General features: G+C 39.9%; 1 pseudogene; it reads right to left on the minus strand.

Annotated features, from left to right (window-relative positions):
• Positions 1 to 7,010: 7,010 nt before the first annotated feature.
• LOC147899160 (microbial Terpene synthase-like protein 1) overlaps positions 7,011 to 16,000 on the minus strand; it is a 13,328-nt pseudogene continuing 4,338 nt past the window's right edge.

Raw genomic sequence — 16,000 nt, forward strand, 5'->3', positions numbered from 1 at the left:
GCTAGTTTAGCTTGACGGGCTCAACTTCACATATGAGCAAATAACAAGTATATTGCTTTTCGTTTCTGAATTTCACAATTAGAAAATAACATTTCAGAATTAGAAAATAATAATATATTGCTTTTCATTTCTGAATCTCAGAATTTCAATCAATAACTGATGTTTGTCTTGAACCAGCATCGGACTATGGTTTAGGATAATCACATTAAGTCCAAGCCATCCCGGTCTAGAAATTAAGTGGTATATGACCCAAATAGCAGGAAATTAAGTTTAGCTAATTTAAGTACTAAGAAACAATGTAACTTCAACCACCGAGACCATCAACAACTAATGTTTGTTCAACCACGTTGTTTTAGGACAATCACATAGTTCTGGTGATTGAGCTGAAGTAGCCACGGTTGCATGATGTTCCAACCATCAGGTTGGTTTAATAAAATAATAATATACTGCTTTTTTGATGCAAAATATATTGCTATTAAGTTCTACAAACCATGCCACCGGGCTAGTCAACATGTAATGTCTATTCAACCATGCTAGTTCAGGACAATCACATAACTAGTGATTAAGCTGAACCAGCCACCATGGTTGCATGATATTCCAACCACCGGGCCAGTTTAGTAAAATAACAATATATTACTTTTTTGTTGCAAAATATATTGCTGTTAATTTTACCTCAACCATGCAACTGGGCTAGTCAACAACTAATGTCTGTTCAACCACACTAGTTCAGGACAATCACATAACTGGTGATTGAGCTGAACCAGCATACCACCGGGCTGGTTTAGGACAATCACATTTAGTCCAATCCTATTTTAGGAAATGAAACAAGTAAACTATCCCAAAGCTCAATCACAAACAACCATCGAGTTGGTGTAGGCACCACTGACCTGCATGGTTGTATAAAACATGTGTATAATGTGCTCCTCAAACACCTTGCATCCCATCTTCTTTTTACAGACATCCTTTCTATTTGGAGAAACTCTTGTATTTTTGTGCCAAAATGTCGTCACCGTAGCAATGACTTTTGCACTTAGGCTATCTCTCCTTTCTTGCGCTTTGTTGAAGCCCACAAACTTCTCGAATCGGGATAATTATACATTACTTCCGCTCTCCATTCAACCACTAGAGCCACATTGGTCCTTTTGATTGACAACATCTTCAACATTGTGTGCCCAAGCAGTTTCTCCTTTATTTTAGGAGACACCAAAATACCAAATGTCCCCCTCTTTGCAGCTAGTTGATCTAAGCTATGCACCCCTTTCACTTTCTATAGGCCATTTCTCAGGTTAGAGAGCATCGCCTCTTGGGCGTGCATCTCCCAAGGTGTTGGTAGGGTTATTACTCTACAAATTTTACAGTTTAGGCTAAATATTAGGAAGACTCAAGGCTAGTATTCACTTGAATGGCCTGATGTTGTTGCCTCGAATGCTCCCACCAACCATGACACCACAACTTGTGTTCTTCGCTTCGACCTTTGCTTCGACTGCAATGATCAAATGCGTGCATCTGTAACCGCTTCCTGCTGCTGCTGCTCTGCAAGGAGTCTTCTTTCTTCTTGTTCTTCCTTCCTTCGCAAATGTTGCAAAAGTGTCTTTCGTGTCATCCCTTTAGCCTATTTGTGTTTTGAAGCGTCTGAGGCCACATTGCACTTGTTTGGGATATTCAACTCTGTTGATGTGTATCATCGGAAAGGGGAAACCGATGCTTATCTATTTTTTGATCTAGTTGTGCAATCTATTTGTGTTGATCTATTTGGTGCAATTTGATGCTTCAAAGCACAAATAGGACAAAGGGCACGCTATCGGGTTTGATGCTATGTATTATGAAATGCAATGAGCTTTGGCATGCTTATGAGCCATATAGCAAGCAAGCGCATGGAAAACAAAACAATTTAAAATTGTAAATAGTGTTGGATTTATTAAAAGATCTTGCACATGCACAAATTGCACATTTTCAACTTCTTCCATTCTAGGTACCAATACCAACAACTATCAATGTTTTAAGACCACCATGCAGTAGTCCCACTGGTTTGGATTCCAAAATTTCAATCCATTTTGGTTTTCAACAAATTAAAAAAAATTATGGAGTGTGCCCTCAAATGGGTTTACATCACTTTAGCACAACATTGGAGGCCCATTAATCCATGCCTAATTATATCATTTAGGTGTGTCCTTAGGTTTAGGAGAAACTTACATTGTATACTTTTGAATCATTACTTGGTTGTATGTATGTACAGAACAAAATTTTCATGTTTTTGAATAAAATACTATATCCTATAGTCTTTAGGATGCATGCTTCACATGCAACATAGCACTTGTAATGCTTTAATGGTCTCAACTCTCGTTCCAAATCCTTATTCCATAATTTTTTAGTCTCATGTTCAAGTTTGGAATGTGTTCTACAACTTGAAGACAAAGTTTGGCAAATTCATTTGAGTAGCAATGCATAAGTTATGGGTCATGCAAGATACCTATATACATAAAATTCCCTAAAGCTCACCAAAAATGGCTATACTCAAGCAAACAATGACCCACTTGCAAAGATAAATAAAACTAAGGAACCAGATCATGATGTTCTAGGGGAAGACCCATCGTGGAGCCCAATTTCTCTTGAGAGAGTACACATTTGTGCCCTTCATGATATTTTTAAAATAATTGAAAAGTTGGTGTACCTGTACATCATTGATACATACAACTTGAAGCTCAACAAGAGAGTGAGAGGATGATTGCAAGAATTGAAAAGGTTCTTTCAGATTTGGGACTACACTTCTATGCAAGTTAAAATCGCAAAAGTTGAGAAAACATCTGGATAAACATGCAATGTTCTTTGTAAGACAAGCTTTGGTGATGTCAAGGGTTTAAAATTTCTTTCTACAAAGAAAAAGAAAGACAAGCTCAAACATATTGATGAGTTTGATGTATAGAGAAAGTTGCACGATGCCTATTGTGAATGAGGGAAAAAGGGTTAAAAAGGATTGGGAAAAGCTCGAGTTTGGTTAGCTCTTGATAGCTTGGTACCTTTGCTACAAAAGAAAAGGTTCAAAGATGATGATGCAAAGCATTTCATTAATGCTACGAATGGCTTTAGCCGGAATATGGACATCTTTTGGGAAAAGAATCATTTCACACAGTACATAGTAATCTCTAATTTGGATATTGAGATTTACATATCGAATGTCCCACTTACTAATTTGTTTTCTTGTTAAGCAACACATTTTATATGCTCATGCACCATATGGTGTGGTGCATTATGGAAGCATGGGAGGGTGTGGTCCACTCAGGGCATCATAAGGATCACATTGGCAAGCATATTGTGCATATAGCAGGGTAACCCAACATGAAGCTAGTAGAACTAAGTCGAGCATGATGGTTCAATTGGTTCAAAGGTGGTACATCCATATTCAAATAAGAACAATTGCAACACTAGCATTCAAAGTGTCCTTAGTGTACCAGGCAGTGCGAGATATTAAAGCTGAACGTAGAAGAAGACTATACAGTTCACCAAATACAAGGAAAAATCATGCAAGGTGGCATGCAACCTGTCACACAGAAGGGGGCATATGGGTGGAGTCAAATGAGATTGATGGCACCTAGACTCTTCCAATGTGGATTCCCATGCATAAGTTTTAGAATTAGTATTTATAATTTTAGTTATGTGATATGTAATAACTTATCGGTGTATCAAGGCTATGTGTTGTAACACAAAAGAGAAAATTTGAGTTGCTGGATGTTAATTATAAGTTTCCAGGTCAAGACTGCACCAATTCTATGCTTTTGGAGTTTATGATGACAATAATTGCTAGAGTTTTTACTTTTAGAGATTATGTTGACAATAATTGTTGGTAAAAATTAGGGTTTTGGGTCTTGTATAAAGCAAAAATGTTGCAATACAAAAGGGAAACTCAAGGGTGGACCAACTCTATATTTTTGAAGTTTATGCTAAAAACTAAAATTTTTATTAATTACCATGTTTTATGCCCTATATATAGATCTCATTTTCATTTCATTGTTTAAGAGCTCTGCACTCCCACACCCCCTCCCACTTACCCCTGATCCCCCATCCCATCCTTGCTTTTAGATGCTCTCCCTCTCTCTGTCTCTCTGTCTCTCTGTCTCTCTCTGTCTATCTCTCTCTCCATCCCCCATGGCTAAGACCAAGTAGAAGGCAAGGAATCTGGGTGAGAAGCTGCCATTAGATGATGAGGACACACTCAGTAATCCCCCACCTCCAAGAAGAGACACTGGTAGAAGATTCTAGTGTGAAGGAAGAAGATCCAAGAAGAAGAGCATCAGCCACCTCTATGTCTAGGCCAAAAGGGTCCTCCTGTAGTGAAGAAATATAGGTTCAAACTGGGTATTGTGGCACTTTGGTAAATTTGGAGGTTTTAGAAGTCAATCGATCTACTTATCCCAAAGATGAGTTTTGCCAGAGTGGTACATGGGATCATGCAGGATCTTAACCAACAAAGCACAATGTGTAGGTGGTTGAGGTGAGGGGTTGTGGAGGCCCCTTGGCATATTTAGCAAATTCCTTTCTTCCCTTGTAGCATGCAATTGAGGCCTACTTGGTACACCTCGTGGATGATCTCATACTAGCTGTCATCCACACGAGTAGGGTCATTGGATTGTAAAAGATATACATTCACTGTAGGCCTTAGGAGACCCAAGGGGGGCTTAGGGTTGTTTTGTGTATTACACCTTGGGTGATGGTTAGGGATGGTTTGTGTATGGAACTGTGTGTGAGTCTCCATCTTTTATTTTGCTCCTATGAATATTACACACACACACACACATATACATATATACATATATACATATATACATATATATACATATATATACATATATATACATATATATACATATATATACGTATATATATATGTATATATATGTATATGTATGTATGTATACATATGTATATAGAAAGAGATTCAAGCTCAAGGACACCCTTAGGGAATCAAATAGCAGCCACCTCTTCCCACCCCCACCCCAAGGAGAGCACATCAGCCACCTCTATGTCTAGGCCAAAGAGGTCCTCTTATAGTGAAGAAATATAGGTTCAAACTAGGTATTGTGGCACTTTGGTAAATTTAGAGGTTTTAGAAGTCAATCGATCTACTTATCCCAAAGATGAGTTTTGCTAGAGTGGTACATCGGATCATGCAGGATCTTAACCAACAAAGCACAATGTATATGTGGTTGAGGCGAGGGGTTGTGGAGGCCCCCCGGCATATTTAGAAAATGCCTTTCTTCCCTTGTAGAATGCAATTGAGGCCTACTTGGTACACCTCGTGGATGATCTCATACTAGCTATCATCCACACGAATAGGGTCATTAGACTGTGAAAGATATACATTCACTATAGGCCTTAGAAGACCCAAGGGGGGCTTAGGGTTGTTTTGTGTATTACACCTTGGGTGATGGTTGGGGATGGTTTGTGTATGGAACTGTGTGTGAGTCTCCATCTTTTATTTTGCTCCTATGAATATTATATAGATACATATACATATACGTACACACACACACACACACACACACACACACACACACAGATATATATATACACACACACGTATACATATATACATATATACATATATATACATATATATACATGCATACATATACATATATATACATACATACATACATATATATATATATATATAATATACATACATATATATATTTACATATACATACATACATACATACATACATACATACATACATATATATATATATATATATATATATATATACACACACACACACACATATACATACATATATATGCATATACATACATACATACATACATACATACATACATATACATATATATATATATATAATATGTGTATATATATATATATAATATTTTATAAAAAATACCCCTTGTTTTGAATGCACGTTGTACATTAATTTTTTGAGAGGTGAACCACTTGAGTGCACATGTTGTAAGTGCATCCCATTAATAAGCCTGTGCAAAGAGAATATAGCACACTCCGCATGCTAATAAATGCATCCCATTAATAAAGTCTATAGCTTTGATAATATTGTACAAATCCAAGGCATTTATGGATGGAGGTAGCTTAAAAGAAGTTATCCCTTCATCATTAGGAATTTGTTGCACCAAAGAAAGCACATCAATACCATCTTTGTCAGGTGAGAACAATCGTAGTTGAGGTATAGAAATATGTGTAGGTAATTACATAACTCATTGGAACATTCTCAATAAGGTTCCCCATGTTCCCCATCATTTGTTCATACAATTTATCTTTTGCAAATGAGGAGGAATATGTGACCAAGAATTGAATGAGTGATAAGAAATGGTGCTCGACATGCATGTTATGCTTTTATGGGGTGTGTGTGTGTGTGTGTGCGCATGTGAGAGAGAGAGAGAGAGAGAGAGAGAGAGAGAGAGAGAGATTTTCATTTTTAAAGTTATCGTGCTAAATAGATTTTAAAGAATTGATTAGCAGCACCTTTTCTTTGTTTTGTAGAATGGTATAATCATGTCCTTATACACCTATGCATTCTTGTGCTAAATAGATTTTAAAGAATTGATTAGCAACACCTTTTCTTGAGCAAGGGAAATTTTACTTCATAGCACATACATAGTGAGCTTTTGTGACATATAGATAGACTTACAAGATCAAATTTTCACCTCTCATAGCCCATCTCACCCCACTTGAACACTTATGAAGTAAGCTCACCAATACATCTCATAGCGTGAGATGATTGTTGACGCCGTGGTATCACACAGTTTGATAAGCCCAATCCAAGAACCTAGACATCATATAGCCTAAGACATCCACATAGGACCTCAGCCTCGGTCTGTTCCAGCTGATCGAAATTCAGAACCTTGTTTTGCAAACTTACAAACTCATCATCCAAGGTGTGTATCATGTTACTGACTTGGTATATGGACTCCTGCAGGCTGTAATTGTGGAGGACACCCAGTACGGATGGCAGATTTTGATATTGGCCTTCGCAAAATTCTCTTCAAAAGGATAGAAGGTCGTTCACATAGGCTATGTGATAAGCTACGAGCTCTTGAAGCTTGACAATAGCAGGATCTGCAAGAATCTTGTCCTCTAGATCCAGATCATTACCATATTCTGCCATGATCATGAATACGTAGCCCTCGCCATTGAATTTCTGGAAAGACTGGTAAGTTGCAAGATCGACAATACCTTTCTCTCGGCACAACCGAGACTCCAGGAGTAAGGCATAGAAGAAATCTTTCACACTATTAATGAAACGCTTTTGCAGCTGTGAGGACATGGAGGAGCGGATTTCTGTCCATACATAGAGCAGCTATTCAGACAATTGCTATAGATCGCTGATCTTCAAGTAATTGTTGGAGGAGCAAGGCCAGCCTTCTAGCAGAGACAGGATATAGTCATAGTACTCCTTTCCTGACGTCAAATCATCGGCCAAAAGCAACAAATCTTCACTCAAGTCATCCAGGATGCCCAGCAAGGCGATCATCTTACACAAGGGCAATACCTTGTGATGCATCGCATCCGGCATTGCCAAACAAACAAACAATGGGGCGTTCGATTGAATGAGCAACTACTTGGATGCTTCATTTGGTGGCTACAAACAAGCTATCAACCAAGGGTCGTAGGCCTTTCGGACAGCATCATAATGGCGATGCAATTTAGGTAGCATCGAGCAAGGGAGCAGGGGAAGGTAGAAACTTCGTGCGTCTGCTAGTTGAGTAGGAGGGGTGATTTTAGGGGGGGCATTCTGGGGATGGGTAGGGGGATGCATCTTCTCGGAGCGGTCAGGTTGAGGCAAAGTCAAAAAGGTTGGCTTATCCATGCTCTCTTGCCTGACTAATGTGGCTTACAAAGGACTTGGAAGGCCTCGGAGTAAGTAGTGCAGGTGGAAGCACCAAGCCAAACAAGTAAAGTAGTAATAAGAAAAGGTTCTCTTTGTCAAATAGACTTGTTATATTTTCGCTACACATGGTTGATATAAATTTCTCTAAGCATATTGGTGGAAATAATCTCAACGAGTACAAGAAATCAAAGGCATTAATTTTTTTTAAAATGATAATTAGAATGATAATATCCTCAATTGTTTATAAATCCCAAGATCAAGTGCATTCTGGTAGTTCTTACTCAATACTCAGTTTCTCTCATAACATCAATACAATTGAAAGTTGGTCTTATAGAAGTGCAGGTAGCTGATGTTCTAAATATATAATTGTGATCTCAGTTAGCAAGGATTCTAACAATATTAAATTCAACTATTTTAGGTATATATGGTCTTCAACCTATTCACTATCTTTTATTAGAAAAAAATGATGATTTCTTAACTAATAGAGATAGTAGCTTTTGGTTTCCTTCTCAAATCATACTCTTGATCTAACCTTAGATAGTTGTACTTAGTTATTCCTTACGATATTTGTTACAGATTTACCAAAGTGGTAGAACAACAATGCCATTCTCTAAAATATTACAGTTTACAAATTTAAGGTCTATGGTGTGGTCTCAGTGGGTGACTCACGTGTTGTGGTGTATTATCCTCTTCTTGTGCACTTAGGATGCACTTGCTGAATGACTGTGTGATGAATTGTGTGAAAGGAAGCACCTCCAGAATTTCATAGAGATGGAGGTTGGAGCCCTTGAGTTGGCGCTTCCAGTGGTGCATGAGTGCACTATCCGGTAACTCTTCGAAGGACTGTAAGTCCAGATGCCAATGAAGATCTTCAAGAGGAGACCTTGGCGGGGATGGCAGAGCTTCATCATTTGTGAGCGGCATTGGCTCTATCTTTGTGGGGCCTGTAGGAGTCGTGACATCGGTGCTTTGTACAAAATGTGCTGCTTTGAGCAGCATGTTGAATGCCTCATCAGGGAGGTGACTGGAGCATTGAAGGTGATGGACGGGGAAGGCCTTTGCTGTGTAGTGGTGGTGTTGGAGGCATTGTGGAGTACTCGGGTAGTGTTGTCCGAGGGAGAGGAGGTTGGGTAGCTTGTTGGGTGGGTTGGGTGGGATCTAGTGGAGGTGGTAATGGAATATCAACAGGGGGGCAGTGGTATGAAAGAGGGTGATTGCATTTTTTTCTTCATCCTAGGTTATTTCTTTGGGGAGGGGAGAGGAAGGAGGGAGGAGGAGCCAGAAGGAGGGGGAGGAGGGGAGAGGGAGGAGGGAGGAGGAGGAGCGGGAGGGATGGAGAGACAAAGGGAGGGAGGGAGATTCAAAATTTAAAATTCAAATTTCAAAAAGTGGCCCCCTCCCCTCATTGATGGGGGGAGAGGTATGCTATGTGAATTGTTTCAAAATTGCTCACCAAGGACTCAAGTGAGTCTTGGAGAGCTTGCAGCACCCGATTAAACATTATTATTATTCTGAGGGGACGATAGGTGGTGGTCTGGTAGGCCGCAAGGTGTCCTTGAGCTTGGACTACTTAGACTCTGCCATAGGTCTGCATCCAAGTTATGTCTGCATGTAGAATTTTGGGAGTGCAAATCCATGGCATGAGCTCTTTGGGCTTTGCGAGTTGCATCACCTCATCGTCTACGAGATAATTGAAGGACTCAGTGGTGATGCGGCACCAACCTTGAAAGTTGAGAAGAATGGGATGGGCAGATAGGGTTTATAGATCAGAGGGGCAAAGAAGAGATAGGGAGGTGGGTTGAAGATCAAGAGAAAAATATGACATGGCTAAGATGGGGCGGTAGTGGTCGGGATTACGATGGAGGATGGTTTGAAGGGCATTGGGCAGTAGTGGAGTAGTGAGGTCTAGGTAGAAGGTGAGGTTTTGTGCGTGGAGTGCATCAAAGTGCATTTGGAGGATTTGGATGATGGTGCGTGGTGCAAGTGTATACCTGGCTAACTATGGAGACACCTCCCGATACATCGTGAACTCCTACTGCTCGCGGTCTTCCAACCCAGACTCTTCCGAGTGGCCGGTGGCATGCTGTCTCTCATCTTGGAGGGAGACTGTGAGGCTCCTCTCTTGTGCTAGGAGATCCTATAGGGAGTGGATCTGTTGGTCTTGGTGAGCATCAGTGACTACCACATGAAGGTGAAGAAAATTGCGGATGCACTTGCTTCCATTGGGTCGCCAGTGGATGATGAAGATTTAGTTTTTGTGACCTTGAATGGTCTAGGAAAGGATTATGCATAGTTCCGGACATCCATTGCCGTCCGTGAAAAATTTCCTGATTTTGAGGAGTTGATTGCTCTTCTAATTTCTGAAGAGCAGAGAAATGGTGGCGCATCATCTGCAGGAGGAACTTCAAAAGAAACTGTCTTCTACTCAAATGCTGGAAGGGGTAGAGGCAGAGGTAGAGGAGGCCGATCTGGAGGCCATGGTAGAAATTAGAATATGCAGCAAACTCAAGAAAACCAGTCCTATGCAGGAGGACGTGGTAACTCTAGAGGCAGGGGGAGCCAAATTGGTCATGGTGGATGGCAGAGAGGCCAAAATGCAAACAGCAATGTTGAATGCTACTACTGTGGTAAAATGGGGCATATGGCTAAAGACAGCTACAAAAAGCAGAATGACATTATGAATGGAAAATTGCAGCAAGGCAATTATGCATCCTCTAGTAGATAGGGTGATGACAGAAATGAGCATTTGTTTATGGTATAGCATATGACAAATTCTGTGACAAGTATGTTGACTCAGGTGCATCAAACCACATGACAGGTCATGCTAAATGGATGCAGGATGCAAGGAAAATGGAAAAACTAGGATTTGTGGAGACTGGTGATGATAGTGCACATCCTATTGTGCAGATTGGCAAAATTCCTTTGTCTATGCAGGATGGGAAAAAGAAATACTTGTCTGATGTATTTCATGTCCCGAACATCACCAAGAACCTGGTTTCTGTTGGTCAAATGGTTGAGCAGGGCTTGCAGGTCAGATTCAATCCTCATGGATGCTTTGTTGAGGATATGAAAAATAATGGTCGCTTGATAGCAAAAGGAAAGAAGAAGGGCAGGATGTTTACGTTGGATGTAGACATGCCTGAATTGAGTGCAGCAATGTTTGCACATGGGACCGGTGTAGTTGCAAATATTGATATCTGGCATAAACGCATTGGTCATGTTAATGTACAGTGACTTAAATCAATACAGGCCCAAAATATTGTTGCAGGATTGCCTAAATTCAAGGTTGCAGAAATGCATAAGGTGTGTGAAGCCTGTCAATTTGGAAAACAGGCAAGGAAACCATTTCCTAAGCATGTTCAAGAGAGTAAAAAGCCATTGGAATTAATCCACTCTGATGTGTGGACTACTAAAGCTGCATCTATTGGAGGCTGTCACTATTTTGTCACATTTATTGATGACTTCAACAGAAAACTTTGGGTGTATTTTATGAAAAAGAAAAGTGAAGTGTTTGGGCACTTCAAAGCTTTTAAAGCTATGGTTGAAAAAGAAACAAGCCTGCAAATAAAATGCCTAAGGTCAGATGGAGGGGGAGAGTACCTCTCAAATGAGTTTGCAAGGTTCCTGCAGGAGCATGGCATAAAGCAGCAATATTCATGCAGTCATACCCTACAGCAAAATGGAATTGCAAAAAGGAAAAACAGGCATATTGGAGAGGTATCTCGGGCCATGCTAAATGAAAAAGATCTACCAGATTATTATTGGGCTGAAGCAGTTGCTACAGCAGTTTATATAATGAACAGGACTCCCACTGCAGCAATACATGGCATGACGCCAGAGGAGATGTATACTGGTAGGAAACTAGACATTTCTCATTTGAAAATTTTTGGTTGCATTGCCTATCTTCATGTGCCAGATGAGTTGAAGTCCAAGTTGGATCCAAAGGCTGAGAAGTGCATCTTTATTGGTTATTCTCTACAGTAGAAAGGGTATAGATGCTATAACCCTTCTACACGTAAGTTCACAGTGAGCAGAGATGTTGTTTTTGATGAGATGAGCAGCTGGTATAAACCAGTAAATGCGATGATTGATGTAGATGTACAAAATGGTAATGCTGCACAAAATTCACAGCAGTAATCACAAAATATCAGTGGACCTGCAGTGTCCTCTAGCAGTGGTTCACATACTTTGCCATGGATAGGTAGATTGAGATCAGGAGAATCTCCTCAAAGCAATGCAGATAGTGGTACGCAGGTATCACGAAAAGGAAAAGAGAAGGTAGATCAGCCCATGTTTGATGTGAATGCAGGTCACTCTTATGTGGATGGTGAATCCAGTGGCTCAGAGCAGAGCATTGATGATGAGTTGGGTATTCCTTCTGTTGTTACACCTGGAGTAAGGAAGACCAGGGATGTTTTGAGAGCACCTCGAAGTGAGCCTATTTTGCGCAGGTCTACCAGGGTTAGGTATCCTATGGATAGGCTGAAATATGATGGATTTACAGCCATTCACTATGCCTATATGGTCAAAGTGAAATAGGAACCAGAACCCACTTCTTTTGAGCAAGCCATGGGAAATGAAAAATGGGAGAAAGCCATGGATGAAGAAATGGATGCCTTGGATGCAAATCCTACATGGGAATTGGTGCCTTTGCCTAAGGACAAGAATGCAATTGGCTGTAAGTGGGTTTATAAGATCAAGCACAATGCAGATGGTTCTGTGAATAGATACAAGGCAAGATTAGTTGTCAAGGGGTATGCACAGACATATGGCATTGATTATGAAGAAACTTTCAGCCTACAATACTTCCTAGTCAAACACGTGCCATTTGACCAATTGGCATACCCAAATTATCATGAGTTGCCTTCAATCAATCAAAGTCAATATGGCCCTTGAGGGCTCCCCTTTAGGGGCAAGGGCCATATTGTCAAGTCTTGATGGCATGATTCACCTACAAAACTATGATGGCGATAGGTAACTCATTGTAGTGGGTGGAATTAGACTTCAATCGATCTTTTATGCATGTGTTAAGATAATCACGAGTTCCCTTCAATGAAATAAAATTCACGCTGAATTAATCATGCATGCCTTCACATGATGGCATCATTCCCAGCCACCAAATTTAAGGCGAATTAATCACGTATGCCAACCCAATGGGATGACTAAATAATCATAAGTTGCATCCAATCAATCAAAATTTGAGTTGTATACTTGTGTCCAATGCATGCCAACCAGGTGGCTTCATTCCCAATGGTTGGGCCATCAAATTAAGTCTTGATGACTGGTAATTAACTGCTTACTCTATTTACTTTGCATGCAAACCTGATGGTTATCATCATGGTTATAGTTTGAATCATCATCTCATCATCATTACATTCTTAAATTGATGCCACCCCTGTACACTCCCTTGCAGTTCTTGATCTTACACCCTTGCACACTCCCTTGCACTCAACCAACCAATCAAAATTCAATTGTATACTTGCGTTCAATGCATTCCAAAAATATGGCTTCATTCCCAGTGGATGGGCTGCCAAATTAAGTCTCAGTGACTCATAATTGCTCACTCTATTTACTTTGCATGCAAGTCCAATGGTGCATGCAAGCTCAATGGTTGTCATGGTGGCTGCAATTTGAATCATCATTACATTCTTAAATTGATGCCATCTTGTACACTCTCTTGTAGTTCTTGGCCTTATGCCCTTGCACACTCCCTTGCACTCAACCAATCAATCAAACTTTGAGCCAATTACTTGTGTCCAATGCACGCCAACCAAGTGACTGCATCCCCAATGGTTGGTCTGCCAAATTAAGTCTCGATTGATCAATAATTAACTACTCACTCTACTTACTCTGTATGTAAGCTCGGTGGTTGTCATCATGGTTGTAGTTTGAATCATTACATTCTTCTTAAATTGATGCCACCCTTGCACCATTTTACTCCCTTGCAGTTCTTGAACTTATGCCCTTGCACACTCCTTTGCACTTAGCCATCTCCAACTTCTTGCAATGTTTATCTCCTTATGTAACTTCTATTCCCTCTCACAATAGGTCCCTTTGGAAACACTGAGATTTGCCATCGAGCCCCTCCCTAATGGATCCCTCTGGTTTGCAATCCATTCTATCCCAAATGCATCCCCTTGGCTCACTGTGCAAACCCTCCCTAATAGATCCTCTAGCTCACCATCCAACCCCTCTCCAATGGATCCCTCTAGTGGATATACTGAGTCTAACACTCACCATCCAGCTCTTCCCATCTTGAAATCATGAAAACATAGTTCCATCTAGCTTCAATCTAGCTCATACCATCTTGAAACCATGAAACATGGTCCCATCCAACTTTAGAAGCCTGATATGGTTCTCTATCAACTATATTGTCTATAATGATAAAAAAACTCTTGTCGACGATATCTTGATTGAAAAGATGCTCGGCTTTGGCAATTCACAACCTCATTACTTGGAGAAGGCATGGAGGAAAAAGGACCTTTAGTCCTCAAAGCTTAGACTAGTAGAGACAATGAAGTTAAGGATTTGAACTTGCCATAATATGTTCAGGTTATTTCGAAGGACATAAGGCATTTCTTTCTTGATATGAGAGGAATCGTGAAGTTTCAACAAGTTCAAGAAGCAGTAGAGTAACTGAACAAATGTCTAGCCTTTTTCTCAAGGGAGATCTCCAAGACTATGCTAAACAACTTGAAGAATGTACAGGATGGCAGATCCAAACTAACATCTGAGACTGCAGAAAAATGATCTTATAGATCAATTGAGAAGGGACATTGCACAAATCAGAGTAGTGATGTAGGAGCTACAAAAGTGCTTTAAATTCATGAAGGATGTAGATCGGGAAGAGAGTAGGAAAAATGCACACAACAAGAATGAGAATGTGCAATATTGAAAAGAGAAGGTACAATATTGGGAAGATAAGAACAATGCCCTATAGTTTAGTTACAGGAGCAACATGCTGTGGCTCTTGAAAATTTAAGGAGGAAGTCCTCCATCCTTTCTAAAACCCAAACTACTCTAATGATCTTGCAAGAGGTTTATGATAAAGTTGCTAAAGAATTTAAAGAGATTCAATTGTGTAGGTAAAAGAATTAGAGCTGTTGTTGTTAGTGAGAAGCAAGTGGAGCAGTGAATGAGAACATCTGTGCTCTCATGATGAGGAAGAAGGGAATCAAGAAAGAGCTTGCTCATGTACTAGGTGAGACTATGATATTGACCGCCATTGTAATAGTTAAATTAGAAGAACTTCTCCTCTGATGTAGGGTTGTATGTGCACAATCTGCCATGGGTACATCATAGATGAGTGTTATATCCGATGGTCCCAGTGTGGCCACTCTATGCATGGGTTTAACTTTGGGGTGTTTGTGCATGTAAACTTTATATCCAAAGCTTGCCATAGGCTAATTCTCAAGTCATGGAGAGACCAATTGTGTCTACCTATTGCAAATATCAACCTTGAGAAAGTAGCGATTGCACGTACATTGTTCATAAAGAGAAAGTGGTAAATAATCTATGCCAATCAATAAATGTACTAATCCATATTTATCTGTATAGGATCTAGATAGGAAGGGACACCATCTATTGGGTGTACCCCTTCAATTCTCTTTCATGCATGCAAGAGATGAAATGGGATTCAATTTAGATGTTGTTGTAATGAGATGATGAGATTGTATTTGTGATCTGATAATGAAATGAAAGTTCTCTGTTTTGCATATACATGATCCCCGACTGTTCTGATTCATTATTGTTTCATGTTCTATCTGTATTGTCTCTACAATGTATAATCTTTGATTCCTATTATTCGTAAGATATTGTTGACGAATCTAATGATACATTATTTATTCATTACAACGTGAGTGAACAAAGTGTATGACTGTTGTAATGCAATGAGAGGAAAGCGTATTGTTTATGCATACCCGGATTATTTTCAGGGTTCTAGATGAACCCCAAAACACTGGCGATCATGTTGAATGAATACCCTATCAACTCCATGTTCGTATTGACGATGAAGTGGTGGACTAGAATTGATGGATGAATGTAGATGTTCCATTACGGGCTTCTGCAGTCCACAATCTTGATGAATCGTATCCGTCACGCCGTCTTGCGTGCGTGCGGTCGACATGCTTTGCAAACTGATATGA

Source organism: Dipteris shenzhenensis, chromosome 8 (assembly GCF_047967505.1).
Source record: "Dipteris shenzhenensis isolate YYH24624 ecotype China chromosome 8, Dip_SZ_1.0, whole genome shotgun sequence".
Taxonomy (NCBI): domain Eukaryota; kingdom Viridiplantae; phylum Streptophyta; class Polypodiopsida; order Gleicheniales; family Dipteridaceae; genus Dipteris; species Dipteris shenzhenensis.